Below are 7986 nucleotides of genomic sequence, written 5' to 3'. Positions count from 1 at the left end.
CATAAATGTTTTCAATTTCATAACAAAAGTAACTTGAACTATCAATAACAGCCGTCATAAATAACTATAAATATTGGTAATGTTCAATTTATAAAGAGTGGGGGCAGTCTTTTCATATTTAAGGCTGTTTTTATATTTCATCTTATACATTTGTTTATATTAATAATTGTTTAATCATCATTGTTATCGTCAATCTTTTGAAATATACAACTAGTTTATCTCAGCTTAACAGTGACAAAAATGAGCACAATGTCACTTTGATTAGCTTGTTAATCAAGTGTTTCTTAAGGCCTCAACAGACGGTAGGATATTGAAGTACAACACCAATTAAAACTAAGATGTACAGACAAATCTTAATGTGTGAAGGCTACTATTTCTTGGTTTTGGAAACCTTAAGTCTAGATGTAAGGGATATTACATACGGAAGCCCTGGAGGGACATTTATTATTTAAAACTTATTACTTATTACCTATTATTTATAACCTATCACTTATTATTTACAATTATTACTATATTTAGTATTGAAACGCGCCTTGTTTGGCAGGAAAAACTATGTTTACATCAAGACAATTAGCGGAAAAGATGAAGTAGAACATCATTTATAGAAGGTCATATAATACGGAAGCCCTGGAAGGAAAATTATTATTTATTACTTATTATTTATTACTTAATATGTTTAACATAATTATCAATTATAATATATTACTTATTATTTAAAACTTATTATTTATCACTTATTACTTATTTCAGTCGAATATATCTTAGTTACATAATAATTTAAGAAGTATTTAGTTTAAACATATTTATTGCATACATTATATAATCAGACTACAACATACACAGATTTTAAATGATATATTCGACTGAAATAAGTAATAAGTGATAAATAATAAGTTATAAATAATAAGTAATATATTATAATTGATAATTATGATAAACATATTAAGTAATAAATAATAAGTAATAAATAATATTTTTCCTTCCAGGGCTTCCGTATTATATGACCTTCTATAAATGATGTTCTACTTTATCTTTTCCGCTAATTGTTTTGATGTAAACAGAGGAAAGGGCGAAAGTCTATACAGATTTGAAGGTACTCGTCTATACAGATTTGAAAGTCGTAAAATCTGCATGATGTCGTGAAAGTAAATATAGATCTACTGTAAGGAATAAAAGATACGTTTTTCTGAAACTTTTTCATTTTCATGAAAAATAAATTAGGTTTTTATAAGGAATAGTTTGAACAAAAACATAAAAAATGCATTACCGCATGTACTGAAAAAGGTTCATGACCACCAAATTTTACTCTTGATATTTTGTCTATACAGATTTGACTGAACTATCATAATATGTGTCCTGATTTAAAAGATCTTACCAAGTTATGTGTACTAAAAAACTTAACTTCACTAATTTTACTATATTTCACCCTATATAATGTGTCTATACAGACTTCAATAGAGTTCATTCCGTATGATCAATAGACCACTGTCTATATTTATTTGAAAATATTTTATCATGTATAATGTGTCTATACAGATTTCACCAGATTTCATTTGGTATGATCTGTCTATACAGATTTCACCAGACTTCATTCGGTATGATCTGTCTATACAGATTTCATCAGACTTCATTCATTATGATCTGTCTATACAGATCTCACCAGATTTCATTTGGTATGATCTGTCTATACAGATTTCACTAGACTTCATTTATTATGAACTGTCTATACAGATTTCACCAGACTTCATTCGGTATGATCTGTCTATACAGATTTCACCAGACTTCATTCGGTATGATCTGTCTATACAGATTTCACCAGACTTCATTCATTATGATCTGTCTATACAGATTTCACCAGACTTCATTCGGTATGATCTGTCTATACAGATTTCACCAGACTTCATTCATTATGATCTGTCTATACAGATTTCACCAGACTTCATTCGGTATGATCTGTCTATACAGATTTCACCAGACTTCATTCATTATGATCTGTCTATACAGATTTCACCAGACTTCATTCGGTATGATCTGTCTATACAGATTTCACCAGACTTCATTTATTATGATCTGTCTATACAGATTTCACCAGACTTCATTCGTATGATCTGTCTATACAGATTTCACCAGACTTCATTCATTATGATCTGTCTATACAGATTTCACCAGACTTCATTCGGTATGATCTGTCTATACAGATTTCACTCAGACTTCATTCATTATGATCTGTCTATACAGATTTCACCAGATTTCATTCGGTATGATCTGTCTATACAGATTTCACTAGACTCACTAGACTTCATTCATTATGAACTGTCTATACAGATTTCACTAGACTTCATTCATTATGATCTGTCTATACAGATTTCACCATACTTTATTTATTTAAATCTGTCTATACAGATTTCACTAGATTTCATTCATTATGATCTGTCTATACACTGATTTCACTACACTTTATTTGTTATAATCTGTCTATACAGTTTTCACTAGATTTCATTCGGTATCATCTGTCTTTACAGATGTCACCATACTTCATTCGGTATGATCTGTCTATACAGATTTCTCTAGATTGGCATTCATTATTGAACTGTCTATACAGATTTCACCATACTTCATTCGGTATGATCTGTCTATACAAATTTCTCTAGACTTTCATTCATTATGAACTGTTCTATACAGATTTTCACTAGACTTCATTCATTATAATCTGTCTATACAGATTTCACTACACTTTATTTATAATGAACTGTCTATGCAGATTTCACTAGATTTCATACAGATTTCACTAGACTTCATTCATTATAATCTGTCTATACAGATTTCACTACACTTTATTTATTATGAACTGTCTATACAGATTTCAATAGATTTCATTTGGTATGATCAGTCTAAACAGATTTCACTAGATTGCATTCATTATGAACTGTCTATACAGATTTCACTAGACTTCATTCATTATTATCTGTCTATACAGATTTCACTACACTTTATTTATTATGAACTGTCTATACAGATTTCAATAGATTTCATTTGGTATGATCTGTCTAAACAGATTTCACTAGATTGCATTCATTATGAACTGTCTATTTAGATTTCACTAGACTTCATCCATTATTATCTGTCTATACAGATTTCACTACTTTATTTATTATGATTAACTGTCTATACAGATTTCACTAGATTTCATTCGGTATGAATCTAGTCTATACAGATTTCACCATACTTCATTCGGTATGGATCTGTCTATACAGATTTCAACTACACTTTATTTATTATTTGAAACTGTCTATACAGATTTCACTAGACTTCATTCGTATGATCTGGTCTATACAGATTTCACTACACTTTATTATATTATGAACTGTCTATACAAGATTTCACTAGATTTCATCCGTATGATCTGTCTATACAAGATTCACCATACTTCAGTCGTATAATCTGTCTATACAGATTCACTACATTGCATTCATTATAATCTGTCTATACAGATTTCACACTTTATTTATTATGAACTGTCTATTACAGATTTCACTTAGATTTTCATTCGGTATGATCTGTCTATACAGATTTCACTAGATTTCATTCGGTATATCTGTCTATACAGATTTCACCATACTTCATTCGTATGATCTTCTATACAGATTTCACCAGACTTCATTTTGTGATGATCTGTCTACTACAGATTTCCACCAGACTTTATTATGATCTGTCTATTACAAATTTAAACCAGACTTCATTCATTTATGATCTGTCTATACAGGATTTCAATCAGTATGATCTGTCTTTACAGGTTTCAGATTTCACTGGATATATGATGTTGTCTTTACCAATTTGACTTTATTCTATCTGTATGATGTTCTCATACACATTTTGCTTGACATTTGTTTTTGTATGAATCTAAAAATTTAGCCATTTTCATATAGTAAACATTTTTTTAACCAGGTTTTCAATTTTGAAAAATCCTGGTTATTAGATTGGGGTATGGCGGGCGGATGGGCGGATGGCGGCTGGGCGGATGGGCGGGCCGTCAAACGAAAATTGTGTCCGCTCTGTAACTCTTCAACCCTTTGAAGAATTTTGATGAAACTTCAGACACAATGTTTACCACATCAAGATGACGTGCAGAACGCATGTTCCGCATGGCTGGCTCCAAGGTCAAGGTCACAGTGACATTAACATTGAAAATCCTGTCCGCTCTGTAACTCTTCAACCCTTTGAAGAATTTTGATGAAACTTCAGACAAATGTTTACCACATTCAAGATGACGTGCAGAACGCATATTCCGCATGGCTGGCTCCAAGGTCAAGGTCACAGTGACATTAACATTGAAAATCCTGTTTACATGATTTTTAACTTGATTTGGCAGTCAAAGGTCATATCATCTTTGGAGGTAATTTAAAAAAAGATATGATATTATTATTTCATGTCTACTTTGTAACTTGTTTTTCATTATACAGAATTATCAATATAATTATAGTGAACAAATTCTTCTGTGCTGAACTCGTCCTACATTTCTCAACGGATTTTGTTCAAAAACTTTCACAGAAGCTTTGTCATCAAGCACCCTGGCACATATTGTCGGGTTTTTGTGATTGGATAGTTTTTGACCTAATTATGGCCCTTTGTTTTTTTCCTTATACATAATATTATAGTGAACACTTCTTCAGTGGCAATTCCTCCTACATTATTCATGTTTTACATTGCACATAGTTACATTGTTTGTTGCTTGTATTTGTATTTCAAATACAACATATTTATCTACAATGGTGATAATTGAAAACCTGGTTTCATGGCATTGCCATGTTTCTTGTTTAAATATTTAATTGTTTAAGATATATAAGGTCATTTCCATAAAAGTACTGGTAGGAGCAAATCATGTTCATCTAAAATTGCAAGAACTTTTTCAAAACTACATTGCTACTACAGACCAAGACAATTTTAATTTCTTAGTGTCAACATAAAAGTGGACATTCCCTCTACACCAGTAATAACAATTGTATATCTAAGTTCACTCCCTCGAAAGAGTAAGTCATAGCAGTACCAAACCTGAGCACAGGAAAGAAAAGACAAAACAATTAACAGCTGTAATATAGTTTTGATTTTGTAACTTTATGGTCTCAAAAAGTTAACTCATGACACTCATTGATACATGTATTGCTAATAGATGCTCACACAGGACATCAATATATCAAGCGAAAAGCCAAAATTGAAATTACATTTAATGATATTAATGAGGAAAAAAAACAATTGTGAAGCAACACCTGGTCTTTCCACAGAAAAGAACATCATCCAAAAAAGTAATTTAACCTTGTGCATTGTAACTTCTCATTGGAAAACGATAAGCAAAAACATTTTGTACTTTCATTAAGCCAAACATCTGTTTCTTCTCCCAGTATGTTTGTGTACATACTACATGACAAGTTAACATATTGATGGCTGAAGCAACACTGTCTAACTTAAAAAAAAAATTTCTTCAAAAATTACTTTTTTTACATTTTTAGCCTCATTGCATGAAATACACAAGTAAATAAAAAATTATAAATAATTGTGAAATTTTATTGTTTTTATTAATCACTTGGAAAATATTAAATACAAAAACTAAGAATGATAGAGGAAAGAGAAATGTAACAAATTACTGTACTAGGAATATGGGGAAAAATATATTAAAAAACGTCACAAAATTTGAGTACATGTATAACTTGGATGGTGAACAAAGCTATAGATACAAGTGCCATGCCATGTTTAATTATAAAGAGCTGCAAAAGCTTTTCTTTGACAACTTAGTGCTCGCCAATTTTTTTAAGCCAATCACCGACGAGGATTTTTAAAATTTTCAGGTTTCAAATCTTAATAGAACAGATTTTATATAATCTGGACGTTTTATATTATAAAACGCAAGTGGGCGGAGCTAAGTTTCGAAGAGCGCTAAAGTGAAATATACGCATGTGCAGAGATCTTGAAGTTTACTCCTACTAATCAATATTTATGCATTATGTTTTTTTCGCGTACACGCACATGTATATCGTCACTACGGCATAGAATTAAAAAAGAGGTTCATTGAAATTGAAAACAGGCAAAATAACAGTAAAAAATGTTTTATTACTTACGGAACCAAGTATCATTTTATAATTCCCAATAAAAAGTTCACTTATTCCAAACAGAGTATATGTAGATTTCTATGTACTATTTCTTACTTTTTATGTAAATATTACAGCCCGTGCCGCCTGCAAAACCGAAAGTAGGGTGTTTTTATTAATTTTGACAATTTATTTTTGACAATATACTGCCATTTGTCCGAAGATGATATGTATAAGAACATAATAAATATGTATGATGCATATATAATCAAGCTACAGGTTCATTTTAGCCCGCGAAAAATATGTCGAGGTGACGGGCGAGGCAAGACATGTCGAACTTTTTGTAGCCTTATTGTGAAGTTGCAGTTACATTTGAAAATCGGGCACATGACCAAATCAGCACATAAATTTAAAACATTCTAGTGTTCCGTGGTATGTACATCTTTTCTACGTGTCATACCTCCTTTCCTTATTACAATGAATTTTTACTGCATTGTTATCCATCGCTGGTTTGTTTTAGCAGAGAATGACCTGTGACTGTGTATGTTCAAAGAGGTCGCGTTTGAGTATAGTTTTGCAAAGAGGGTACCGATATGGATATCACCGTGATATTGTCTGATTTACCTGAATAAGCTATGCAAAACACGTGACCCGAAAATGTGTACCGCTACCTCTTCCAAATATGGTTATATGAACACATTTAGGCTATCGTGTGACGTCACGCAGTGTGTTGGGGCGGAAAAAAAAATGGGCGGAGCACTAAGCCGGTTAGAGTGCATATTGGATGTTCTTCGTAAATAAGAAAGCTACAGTCGCTTCGCAAGCTCCGCTCCTTTTTAGCTTTCTTATTTACGAAGAACACCCAATATGCACTCTAACCTATACTTAGAAATATCACCTTACTTTATGCAAAATGTTCTAAAAGTTAATTAGGATTTTACTTGAAAACCTGACTTGCAATATGTTTTCAGATTATCAATTTATTTTGATGCTATAAACATAAAATAAAAACATATAATTCTATGAAAAGTATTTGGATTTAATTGCAACCAAGCACAGACTGATATCAAACTGACACACAACTGTGCCAGCTAGTTTATAAGGGTATAACACTCTTTGCAGCTTGGACAATAAGACCCGCTTCCAACCATGTTGGCAATTAAGTGTGTGGTTTCGATCAACTGGCAAACTTATATGATAAATTCAAATATGAAAATACAATAAAATGTCATATCCTCCATGTAAATGCATAACTACTTTCTGAATGTTACTTATGTGTCTGATAATTTTTGTGCCGTGGCACAAACGACTAGATTCTCTTTATCTTAATAGGACCCTTCAGGGTAAAAATGTCACTCCATTCAATTCGACCCTTTCTTGTTTGTAGTTTGGGTTTTCTTTGAATCACCTGTAAAAAATGACAAAAGTTTACTTATAAGTAGAAAAGTCTGACAATTCCCTTGAGACGTTTTAGGAAAGCATTTTCAGGGAAGGGTTCTGTTGAAATAATAAATTTGTGAAATGCTATTTTAGTTTGGTCTTTTAAGTAAAATTTATGTCTCAAAAATTTTATTGTCACTGAATAGGGACATCACTGAGGTGGCAGGATTTACTGACTTAAATTGACTACACATGACATCTAATAATGTTTCTAAGTTCTTTGACATTTCTAAATTTGGTCGGTAAGATATAATTGCAACCTTTAAAATAAGTTTTCAGAAACGTGCAGAAGTTTGTGCTATATGTACGAAGTTAATGAAAAATACATACTTAGTTGAATGTTACATGGCTTTGTTTTTGGATTTTTTAAGAAATTGTGTACAGTAATCTTCCAAGCCTCGCTGTAATCACTGTCTGGAAAAACTTGTAAAAAATTGCAACATTGGAGTACCTCTGTGTTGCACTG

Source organism: Ruditapes philippinarum, unplaced genomic scaffold, assembly GCF_026571515.1.
Source record: "Ruditapes philippinarum isolate M1 unplaced genomic scaffold, ASM2657151v2 ctg2583_1_1_1_1, whole genome shotgun sequence".
NCBI classification, from domain to species: Eukaryota; Metazoa; Mollusca; class Bivalvia; order Venerida; family Veneridae; genus Ruditapes; species Ruditapes philippinarum.
Note: the sequence above shows the minus strand (reverse complement) of the source record.